The 12300-nt window shown below is 38.2% G+C and overlaps 2 long non-coding RNA genes across 2 annotated transcripts; both read left to right on the top strand.

Moving 5' to 3' along the window:
• The first annotated feature begins 633 nt into the window (after positions 1–633).
• On the top strand, positions 634–6243 carry LOC117083858. Its single transcript, XR_004437238.1, has 2 exons — positions 634–699; positions 5328–6243. It is a non-coding gene; the product is annotated as an uncharacterized LOC117083858 (long non-coding RNA).
• A 1230-nt stretch (positions 6244–7473) lies between these two features.
• On the top strand, positions 7474–9543 carry LOC117083856. The gene is made up of 3 exons (XR_004437235.1): positions 7474–7510; positions 8371–8504; positions 9446–9543. It is a non-coding gene; the product is annotated as an uncharacterized LOC117083856 (long non-coding RNA).
• Positions 9544–12300: the final 2757 nt, after the last annotated feature.

Below are 12300 nucleotides of genomic sequence, written 5' to 3'. Positions count from 1 at the left end.
ACAAAGATAATAGAATTCAGTGGGAACATTTACTACATTGAATAAATTGATGTTTTGTTGAAGTAACTGGTTAAACTAAAATATTTTGTCCATTGTCTCATTTTTATTCTAATTCCAATCATAGATTTGCTTGTTTATCTGACAAAGGATAGTGCTATTGTGGAGAATTATGAAATAAGTATAAATCTTCATAGTATAGGTAAAATACACTTTCAAAAAATGATCCTGTGGACAAAAGAGGCAGTGTCTTTTGAGACTCATCACCAGTTCCAGTCTTTGAACTTTGAACTTCATCTGTTCAACTTTCACGGGACTAACTCTGTATGATTCCAAAGCTCATTCTCTGACGTAGAAGTTATAATGACAGTTCTGCAAAGCTTTTAATTTTTCCTCACCCAGGTTACCATTTTTTCTTAGGGTTTAAGCAAATTATACAGTAAATACAGTAAAAAAAAAAAAAAAAAAGAGCCTTTCTCTCTGGATGGCCTCTGTTGTCAGTCACAGTTCCTTCAGCTTGTGAGCTGGATTATTTTTTGTAGCTTCTGTGGTATGTATCATGAAAATTGAAGTCATTTAATTCAGTGCAGTATAATTGAATGGATTTTGATAAATCTTTTTTTTTTTTAATTCCTGAAGGTGAAACTGCTTCTTTTTAACCATCTAGCACAGCTCTTCTTTACATCAACCATTTATTTCAAGGTAACAAAAACTTGCCTTCCTTAGATTTAACAGGATGTATTATTCTATTGCTAGTGGTACACAATTCCAAACTGACACTACAACAATGGTTTTATAACAGAATTTTCTTGCACCTGGGCCTTGAGGTGCTGCATCACTCAACACAAAGTTAATGCATAGAATGTTCCTTTTTTAAGGCTGTGTTGCATAGTTTTCCTGACCTGTTTCCACTTGTAGCAAATGACATAGTGAATGAACAAGTGGCAAATGCATATTAATAAAAACAAGCTGAGAAATACTTAGTTTGATTGTTGTGGTTTATATTTTTGTAGATATATTTATTCATTTCAGAAATATTTTTGAGCACCTACCATATACCCTTTTTGACACTGGGAATACAGTAGTGACCAAAGCAAACAAAACTCCCCATGGCATTCATGTTCTATATTTATAATAATCATCATTTTCTGCTAATAAAATTGTTCCAACCTTATAGGTAATATGTTAGTATATGGGGGTGGTCACCAAGAAGATCAGTATGACTTCCAGAAGTTCTACCTGAATGTGTTTTAGAACCACTTTCTTACAGAGTGGTTATTCCTATTCTAAAAGAGGGACAATTAAGTACTTTTGTTGTAACTTTTTTTTTTTTTTTTTTTTTTTTTTTTTTTTTTTTTACCTTTCAGAGACTTCAGTTTGAATTTTTTTTGCAGTTATCTCTCAGTTTTCTATTCGGTTATTCTTTGTTTTCTCTGTTATTCTTCCATGCTAAAGAGCTATTTAAACATTAGGCTGGACCATAGAAAATTGCCATTTTTTGGTAGGTCAAAGATGGTTAATGATTGGCAATCTGAGGTTCAACCTAATATGCATATACACTTTCATACACATGTATATTTGAGAGTGAAAGGGATGGGGAGAGGAAGGAAAGAAGGAAAGGAGCAGACAGTAGGCTAAGTATAGAACTCAGGGAATACACAGTATTTAATTCTCAGGCCAAGGAGGAGGACAGTCAGAAGAAAGCTTAGAAATTGCCAGGTGTATAAAAAGAACCAGAATAATAGTTCCAAGGCAATAAATGGAATAGGATATCAAAAATGAATGAAGGAATAATGTTGCCAAGTATCCCAGGAAAGTCCAGCAAGATAAGGACAAAATTTTTCTTTAAGAATTGGCAGTACAAAGGTTTTGGCTTCCTTTGTGAGTAGCTCCAGTGGAGTGTGGAGGTAGAAGTCAGATTGTGTGGGTGGGGGAGTAAGGGAAAAGGCAAGTGAAGACATTTTCAAAATGACTAAACAAAGTGTAGAGACAGAACTATAGGGGACTGTAAACCAGGGTAAGTTTGTTTTTTGCCTCTAAAATGAGAGAAATGTGATTGTGTTTATACATAGAGTCACAGGAGCCAGCAGAGAAGAGGGATAAGTTGAAAATGGAGAAAAGATTGGGGATAAGTGATGGTACAGGGCTCCAGAAGAAATATGAAGGTGTTGCCTTAAAACTAGGTAATGAGATTTACTTGAATGGGTGGTTAGGAATTCAGAGACACCATTTATCATCTATGACTGAGGAGAGGCTGCATGGATAGGTGAATATATATTTGTAAAGTTAGAAGAAAGGGTAAGACACTGAAGTACGTTGTGCCTAAGAATGTTAAATTACTCAAAATGAGAAGCATGTTTTACAGAATAGAATTAAGTAGGACACTCCAGGTGGGCATTAACTGCTAGGGCAACCAGTGAGAACAAGCTGGTTAAAGACAAGTAAAAGGATTATTGAGCATCATAAGAGCCCAGCAGAAGGTGGCGATTATCAGTTTGAAATGGCACGAATCTTTGCAGTTGTGTTTTTCTTCAATTTACATATTGGAGAAGAGAAAGCAATTTATGAGACTGAATCAGTTTGGTTTTGCTGCTTGAATGGAGTACAAGAGAGTTGTGATCAGCAGTGTGGTCTAGTCCAGATAGGAAAACAAGGCCAGGAGAAGGCTGATAAACCTGAAAAATGACATTAAAAATTAAGGTATTGACTGGTGTAGTGGCTCATACCTGTATCACAGCACTTTGGGAGGCCGAGATGGGCAGATCACTTGAGGTCAGGAGTTTGAGACCAGCCTGGCCAACATAGTGAAACCTCATCTCTCCTAAAAACACAAAAACTAGCTGGGCATGGTGATGTATGCCTGTAATCCCAGCTTCATAGGAGGCTGAGGGAGGAGAATCACTTGAACCCAGGAGGCGGAGGTTGCAGTGACCCAAGATCGCATCACTGCAAAAAAAGTATTAAGAGATTGAGTATCTCTGACTTTGAGAAACAAGAGTAACTATAGTTGGAGCTGAGTCTGCGACAAAGCTACAATAGGAAGTTACAACAACAACAACAAAATAATATATTTCGGTGTGACCTGTTCAGGTCATGACAGAATCTAGTGTGTATCTGTGGGACTGGGTAACTAAGGTGGAGTGAAGGTGAAGGTTATTTGATTCAAAGTCAAGAAATTGTGAAACTGAAATGTTGGGATCATTTGCATGGACACTGGTGTAACTGAGATGTTGATGGGCAGGACATGATGCAGAGTTCTGAGCTTCTCAATGAATCTGGATGAGCTTCCAAGTGATAGCAGAGACATGAGAAGATTTAAAAAAACAGGGTAGGGTAGCTGGATAGTATGTTCCTGTGCTGTATTTGGGTTATATGCATTAATTTATCTTAACTTTGGAGTTTAAAATAAGAACTCTAAATTTTTGTTAAATGTGTGCTTTAGCTTCAAAATAAAAGACTAAATTTCAAGGAATTGCATAATCAGATTGTTTTGACTCTTCTTAACTAAAGTTTTTTGCTTTCTCTTATACACATTTTTTTTATTTTTATTTTTTTTGTAAGACTGACTCTCACTGTGTTGCCCAGGCTGCAGTGCAGAGGTGCAATGTTGGCTCACCACAGCCTTCACCTCCCAGCTTCAAATGATTTTCCTGCCTCAGCCTCCCAAGTAGCTGGGATTACAGACATGTGCCACCACATCCAGCTACGTTTTTTTGTTTTTGTTTTTGTTTTTTGTATTTTCAGTAGAGATGGGGTTTGCTACTTTTTCCAGGCTGGTCTCAAGCCCCTGACCTCAGGTGATCTGCTCACCTCGGCCTCCCAAAGTGCTATAATTACAAGTGTGAGCCACTGTGCCTGGCTGCTTCTCCTAAATTCTATTATCAGTCACATAATTTTTCGGCATTTGAAACTATATCATAGAAAATTGCAAATACAATCAAAAGTAGAGAAAGTACTGTAGTGTTCCCCTTCTGTGCCCATTACCCATCTTCAACAGTTAGCAACTCTTGGTTAACCTTTTTTCATCTATAATACCTTTCATCTTCCATTTCCATTATTTTAAAGCAAAACTCAACTCCCATTCAACTGTAAAAAATGGTACCATTATGACACCTAAAAAAATTGGTAGTTTTTCTTATTTTAAGACAGTCTCACCCTTGCCCAGGCTGGAGTGCAGTGGGTTGATGAAGTTCACTGCAACTTCCATCTCCTGGGTTCACATAATTTTCCTATTTCAGCCTTTGAGTAGCTGGGACTATAGGCATGTACCACCACACCCAGCTAATTTTTGTGTTTTTAGTAGAGATAGGTTTTCACAATGTTGGCCAGGGCTGGTCTTGAACTCGTGACCTCAAATTATCCACCTGCCTTGGCCTCCCAAAGTGCTGGGATTACAGGCATGAGCCACTGTGCCCAGCCAATAGTTCTTAGTCTCTTTAAATATCTAAACAATGTTCAATTCCCTTAGCTTCAGTTGTAAATAGCTGGTGGTTAGCTTGGCTAACAGATGAGACCAGACTCATTTTTCTGTGTGTTCTTATCCCTGTAGTGGTTTCCTAGTTTGGTAGAACAGAGAATAGAAGCTACTTAGGCCTGGAAAATTGTTTTTAATTCTTCATATTCATTATTAAGTTGTTTCCATATACACCTGATCACTTTTAGAAGGAAATGGAACATTAGTGAGTAGTAAACATCTTGTAAAGCTATTCTTCTCAAAATACAGTCCTTGGATCGTCAGCATAACATGGAAAGTTATTAGAGATGCAAATCTCAGGTCTTGGTCTAGACCTACTGAATTAAACTCTGGAGTTGGGGCTCTGTAATTAAACACTACCGTAATTCTGGTGCATGCTGAAGTTTGAGAACCACTGTTATAAAGAAACTCCACTTAAATGTTCAATCTCTTCTATCTAAATTACATCAAGAATTGCACCTTTGAAATTACCTCTCCCTGTTTTTGTGTGAGACAGGGTCTTTATCTGTCTCCCAGGAGTGCAGTGATGCAGTCTCAGCTCACTGCAGCCTCGACCACCCAGCTTAAGCGATCCACCTCTGCCCCCGAGTAGCTGTGACCAAAATGTGCACCAACATGCCAGGCTAATTTTTATTTTTTGTAGAGACAAGGTTTCACTGTGTTGTCTGGGTTGGTCTTGAACTCCTAGGCTCAAACTATCCTCCTGCCTTGGCCTCCCAAACTATTGGGATCACAGGCATGAGCCACCACATCCAGCCTGAATGTGTTCTCCTTTTACTTGTGGTTCTCCCTACCTGCATTCCCCTCTTTGAACTGCTGTGCCCGGACCCATGTTTATTCATTCTTTATTCCCCAGATGAGCAAAAGATTGAACAAAACTGTATGTTTGCATCTACAATATTTGGTCAACTTGCAATATAAGTCTCCAGTACCCTTGAAATAGCTGCCTTACAGTTTCTGTATTATCTTTCCTCTTTTATTAGTGTCATAAGGGAGACAATTTAAAAAGGAATTCTGCTTTCTAAAATTCTTAAATAAATGGATATACATGTGGATAATTTTGCTTGTCATAACAATATTGGGCTTTAATATAGCTCAAGTTTTCAATAATTTTATTTAGTAAATATAGGTATAATGCCATATTTCTATCATGTGACCATATGCCATATCACTGTCAAAAAGGGAGTAAATTGTAGTTATATATCATAAGAAGAGAAGAGTAGAAAACTTCTCAGCAGTGGTTCTTGAAGGAGGGGGTATTTCTGGTTGTCATGGTGACGGGAAAGAGGTTGCGACTGTCATTTAGTATGTGGGAAGTGGGGATGCTCAGTGTGCTTCAGTGGCTGCATGGTAGTAAGAGCCAGTCCTGACAGTGAATTGTTTGATCCAAAATGTCAATAGTGTCATTTGGGAAAACACTTCAAAAGAGGCTGTTTGGTGCAATCATCATTGTTTCAAATTGTTTGACATAGTTGCCAAGTGCTACCGAAAACCACAGTTAAGATACAGTTATGCCTGTAATTCCTGCACACCAGGAGACCGAGACATGCAGATATTTGAGATCTGGAGTTTCATATGAGGCTGGCCAACATGGTGAAACCTTGTCTCTAATAAAAATATAACAATTAGTTGGATGTGGTGGCACATGCCTGTAATCCCAGCTGCTCAGGAGCCTGAGGCATGAAAATTGGTTGACCCTGGAGAAGGAGGTTGTGGTGATTCGAGATCGCACCTGTGTACTCCAGCCTGGGCGACAGAGCAAGATTCCATCTTGGGAAAAAAAAAAACAAAAAAACAACTTACAGTTTTGCAAATAGCCAACTGGCTACATGTAGATGCTTGCATAATTGAATGGTCTCCCAATCCATCCTTGATTGTCCTGACACTGAACTTTCATGGTGATGGGCAGTAGTAGAGTTGTCATCATCTCTGAAATTCTAAGATTATATAAGTTCTTTTCCTTGTGTATAACCGTTGTTGACTGCCTAGATAGGAGGGTAAAGCTGTGAATTCACCTTTGCAAGTCTTTTCCTAATCCATTTAACATTGAATTGAAGGACAGGGTGAGTAGATGGATGGACTGAACTAATACCCATATGTGCTGTAAGAGACTCCATCCATTGATCTGGGGAGAATATCAAATGGCCTGATAGCCATATTTTTTAGTAGAAAAATGAAAGAAGCCAAAAATTTTGCTAATTCTGTTTTAGGGTTGAATTGAATTCAAGTGAAATATTTTTTTTCCCTGTATGTATGTTTTTCTATATATATATTTTGTTCCTATATGTATATATTTTCCTTTATATATATTATTATATATATGTATATTTATCTTTATATTTTTCCTTTATATGTATTTTTTCCTTTGTGTGTATATATATATTTTTCTTTCTTTCCTTTGTTTTTATTTTGGAGATGGAGTCTCATTTCATCACCCAGGCCAGGATGGAGTACAATGGCATGATCTTGGCTCACTGCAAACTCTGCCTCCTGGGTTCAAGGGATTCTTCTGCCTCAGCCTCCCTAGTAGCTGGGATTACAGGCTTACACCACCATACCTGGCTAATTTTTCTATTTTTAGTAGAGGTGGGGTTTCACCATGTTGGCCAGGCTGGTCTTAAACTCCCAACCTCAGGTGATCTGCCTGCCTTAGCGTCCCAAAGTGCTGGGATTACAAGCATAAGCCACTGTGCCCCGCCAAATTCAAGTGAAAATGTGTTTAACAGCATTTTATAAAGCTCAGGAATTCGGGTGAAACTGAGTTTTGATTTGTGTAGTGTAGGTTTCCGTGCATCTGTGTTGCAATGTTACTGACAGTACGGGAAACAATTCCTCCTAAAGTCATTTGAATATTTATTTCTTTAAACCACATTTGATTTGGTTGGAATAAATTAGTTGTCATTGTTTTCTAGTTTACTATATCATTTTGCCCATTTTCACATTTCATCCTGATTTTTTTTTTTTTTTTGAAACAGGGTCTTGCTGTATTGCCCCTGCTGTATTCTTGGCTCACTGCAAACTCCACCTTCTGGGTTCAAGGTATTCTCCTGCCTCAGCCTCCCGAGTAGCTGGGATTACAGGGACCCACCAACACACCTGGGTGATTTTTTTATTTTTAGTAGAGACAGGGTTTCATCACGTTGGCTACGCTTGTCTCAAACTCTGGACCTCAAGTGATCTGCCCTCCTCAGCCTCCAAAAGTGCTGAGATTACAAGCATAAGCCACTACACATGGCTTGAATTTTTTTTTAAAACAGTCTTGCTCTGTCACTCAGGCTAGAGTGCGGTGGTGCAGTCTCACTCACTGCAACCTTTGCCTCTGGGCCTCAAGCGATTCTCCCACCTCAGCCTCTTGAGTAGCTGGAACTAGAAGCATATGCTGCCACCCCAGCTAATTTGTTTTGTAAAGAGCTTTTGCCATGTTGCCCAGGCTGGTTTCAAATTCCTGGATTCAAGAGCTCTGCCCACCTTGGCCTCCCTAAGTGCTAGAATTACAGGTGTGAGCCACTGTGCTTGGCCATGTATTTTTCATGTCACTTTTATGTGAACCTTTTTCTCTCCCTTAACTGTTAATGGAATACCTATATTTCTAGTGGTTTTCATATCTCTCACTAGAGAATTTTCATAACTGCTTGGAGCTTAATGCTTTATTTGTCTGTTATTTACTAGTAGAGTCTGGTTGTTTAGAATGTTCCATGAATTCATCTTAATGCTTCCCTGGAAGGCTAAGTATAGTTTTATGATTAATCACTGTGATTTTGTAAAACGTAAATTATACATTGGAGCACTGATAGTTTTAAAAGCTTCACCAACTTTTTCCTTTGTATTATTCACCTTTAGCTTGGAATTGTGAACACTTTTGCTACTGTGTATCTGAATGTCACGGTTTCTTCTTGCAGAGAGACAACTGGGTGGATCCACGAACTCTGTGTCTAAACTGCTCTGCTACGTAGAGTGGCTGTCCACTACTACAGTGCACGTGGAGAGCAACAGAACTTTCTTGCTGTACTTTATTTTGCATTTCTATGAGAAGGTAATACATGTCACATTTTCCCCATTGGGATTTTTTTGAAGGCTATTCACTTTATGGCATATTATTTAAATTTTATGCACAAATATTAAGATGGGCTGTGATCTCATTAGCATCATTAAAATAACCTCACATTTTGAAGTGCATGATTATTTTCTCACCAGAATAATTGACTTTCATAAACCACGTGGAAAAACAAATGCTTTTTTTTTTTTTTTTTAAGGTTCAGGCACCACTACATTACCCTGTGTTAACACTGGCCCTAGACAGAAGTCTGTTGTTAGCATTATTTTTTGTTCTTTACGTTCCTAACTCCTGGCAGAAACCAAATATTTCTTGTATTTCTTCAGATCTCCATGTCTACCTTTCAACTGCCTTCTCTTGGTACCCTTTTATTGTGTTACAGTGTATAACCTGGACAGAACTATAGGTTGATTCAAAAGTAATTGTGGTTTTTGTTATTGTTTTCAATGGCAAAAACTGCAGTTACTTTTGCAGCAACGTAATATTCATGAAGTATACATGATAGTCTCACTTTTCCAGTTTCCTCTACTAATACCTTGTTGTCTTCTGTTATGCATTTGCTTAGAAACATGCTCCTTTGTTTTCTAGGTTGACAGCTAACTCATATGATAAATAAGTTTTATGGGACTTAAGGAGAAAGAAATACTTCCTTCCTTTACCCTGTCCCCCTAACTGTGAGACCTTTCCCTAGAAGAAATGAAAGATTTAAGTAATGGTCTTTTAGAAATTATCCTCTGCAATATGACTGATATTTGGTGAAGTCTATGTTAAGCAAGCTTATAGTTATCTGTTTGTTCAAGAATCAGGCATGTCCAAAGCTGATGTTACATTATTATCTTATACTGATGATTCTTTGGGTGAACTTGGTTGAGAAGTTCAGGGAATAGTCTATATATTGATGTTATCTTTTTTTCTCAAAGGTGTGTGACATATATATAAATTATAACCTTCCATTAGTGGTGTTGTCTCTTCCTGGGATCTTATATTCTGCACTCTTCAGCCTGGATGCCAACATCTTGAACCAGAGGTGTTTTATTATGCGCAGGTACAAAGCCTTTTTACCATGTTATGAAATGGTATATTATAATTTTCTCTTCATCTTTCAGCTGTAATGCAAAAAATATTCCTACTTGTCTTTGGCCAGGGCCTCTGGAAATTGGGCTTGCTGTTGGACATGAGATTCCAATATGGGGCCATGATAGCTGTGTTGTTTTTAAATCCTCCACTGGCGTGGCTACGGAATAAAAAAAAAAATCATAGTTAAGGACCTGTTGTGCAGTGGTACTATTGCACTCAGCATTGTTCATTCTAATTGCTGTGTCTTCAGGAAAAATTAGTCATTTGCTGACAATTGCTTTAAGTATCTGTAGCTTCTCTAATAAAAACATTTTCTGGGAGATAAGGGGAGCTATTGCCAATTATGTGGAACTCTAAGTATTATTTCTGGTCTCCTCTAATTGTGTAACTTGTGGACTGAAATTACTCTTCTCAGTCCACAAATGTAAACTCTTTTTTTTTTTTTTTTTTTGAGACAGAGTTTTGCTCTTGTCAACCTGAAGTGCAACAGCACCTTCTCGGCTCACTGCACCGTCTGCTTCCCGGATTAAAGCGATTCTCCTGCCTCAGTCTCCAGAGTAGCTGGGATTAAAGGTGACTGCCACCATGCCCAGCTAAGTTTTTGTGTTTTTTCATAGAGATGGGGTTTCACCATTTTGGCCAGGCTGGTCTCGAACTCCTGACCTCAGGTGATCCACCCACCTTGGCCTCCCAAATTGCTGTGATTACAGGCATGAGTCACCATGCCTGGTAGACCTTGTTGGTGTAACTTGTAGGACTATGTCAAGTTTAAAATGTTTAAAAACTAATTAGTTGCTAATAGTTCTCAAACAAGAAAAGCATATTTCTAGATTTCCCTTTTGTGCTTTCTGCTGCATCATTTTCTTTCCATTAAGAAAATACATTTTACATCAGTGACTGACTGTTTTTGAGCCTCTATTAATTTTTTTTCATTTTGCTTTTAAGTTTTGGGATAAATATGCAGAAGGTTCACGTTTGTTACATAGTTATGCATATGGCATGGGGTGGTTTGCTGTACCTATCAACCCGTCATCTAGGTTTTAAGCCCCATGTGCGTTAGGTATTTGTCCTAATGCCCTCCCTCCCCTTTCCCCTCACCCCCGACAGGTCCTAGTGTGTGATGTTCTCCTCTCTGTGTCCATGTGTTCTCATCATTCAATCCCTACTTATGAGTGAGAACTCTATTAATTTTTATTTTTTAAAAATGGAGTCTAGGTCTTGTTGCCCAGGCTAGACTGCAGTGGTGCCATCTTGGCTCACTGCAACCTCTACCTCCCAGGTTCGAGCGATTCTCCTTCCTTAGCCTCTTGAGTATCTGGGATTACAGGCACGTACGCCACCAGGTCCAGCTAATTTTCGTATTTTTAGTAGAGACGGGATTTCACCATGTTTCTCAGGCTGGTCTCACACTTCTGACCTGGTGATTCACTCACCTTGGCCTCCCAAAGTGCTGGGATTACAAGCATGAGCCACCGCACCCAGTCAGAACTTTGTTTTTTAATAGTGAAACATCAAAAGCATTTTTATTATTTTTTATTTAGTGAAGTAAGCATCTGAAGTGTACAACTTATTGAGCTTCTATTTATTTTCACTTAAGGAGAATGTACCACAAAAGGATAAAATCCTTAACTAGACAACTGGATATTTGTGTATGTGTATATTTGCATATCTTTACATTTATAGTTTATTTTTGTATTTTACTATGTCAAAGGCATTGTATTCAAAGGTATGTTAAATGTTTCATTTTGTTTGTTTTTTTCTGTTAGGTATCATAAAAACTGACTGCCGCAAAGAAAAATGTTTGCTACAAAAGGTATGAATGAGATAGCTCTGTGTTAAATCACTGTTACTCAGAAATTAAGTCTAGATATACGTGACCTGATAGGAAGGAGGAGGAAAGGGAATATAGGTGATAGTGACAATTTTTTTATTTCTTCCCATTAGACAAGATCAGATTTTGATTTCAGCAGCAAGACTTATCAAGAATTTAATCAGTATTTGATATCCATGGTAGGTTGCCTGTGGACATCCAAACCCTTTGGGAAAGGAATATGTAGTGACCCTAGAATCCTAGGAAGAAAGTGGAGTGGCTGAATATAAAAACAGTTTAAATGTAGTCATTCATCCTTCCTTCTTGAGTTATGCTGTTTTCGTTTTGGTACAGATAAGGGTATTTAAAGAATTTAGATTCTGTATAGTATTACTGTGATGGCAGAAATAGGAATTGCTGTACATTTAATGTGTCTGAACTGTAAGATATGTGTTTAGTAGTTTTTTTTTTTTTAAGTAACAACTAAATTTTGGGCATTTTGCTAGGGTCTGGCATTCCAGTTAATGTAAGTTTCTGTCCTCTGAGACAGCTTGGGCTTTTGTAGCAGAGACAGACTTGTAAACAAATCACTGCAATACAATGTGGCAAAATGTGAAAAGCTTCAGTTGTGAGAAAGATGGGGGAGTGATCACTTCAGTCCTGCCTGGGTAGAGGTGGTGCCATGTAAGGAAAAGCTTCACAGATGTGGAAGCTCTCAGAAAATCCTTCTAGAAAAGATTGAAAATTTAGGCTAGATAATATTACAATTAGAGTTACAACCTTAGTCAAAGACTGCCGATTTAATGGAATGATACCAATATGCAGGCAGGTGGAGGAGGGTGTGTGTTTGTGTGTATCCTTTCAGGACTTCCCTCCCAGCCCTGTCTC

The sequence above is a fragment of the Trachypithecus francoisi genome, unplaced genomic scaffold (assembly GCF_009764315.1).
Source record: "Trachypithecus francoisi isolate TF-2019V2 unplaced genomic scaffold, Tfra_2.0 Contig00398, whole genome shotgun sequence".
Taxonomy (NCBI): Eukaryota; Metazoa; Chordata; class Mammalia; order Primates; family Cercopithecidae; genus Trachypithecus; species Trachypithecus francoisi.
Note: the sequence above shows the minus strand (reverse complement) of the source record. Positions and strands in the feature narration are given on the sequence as shown.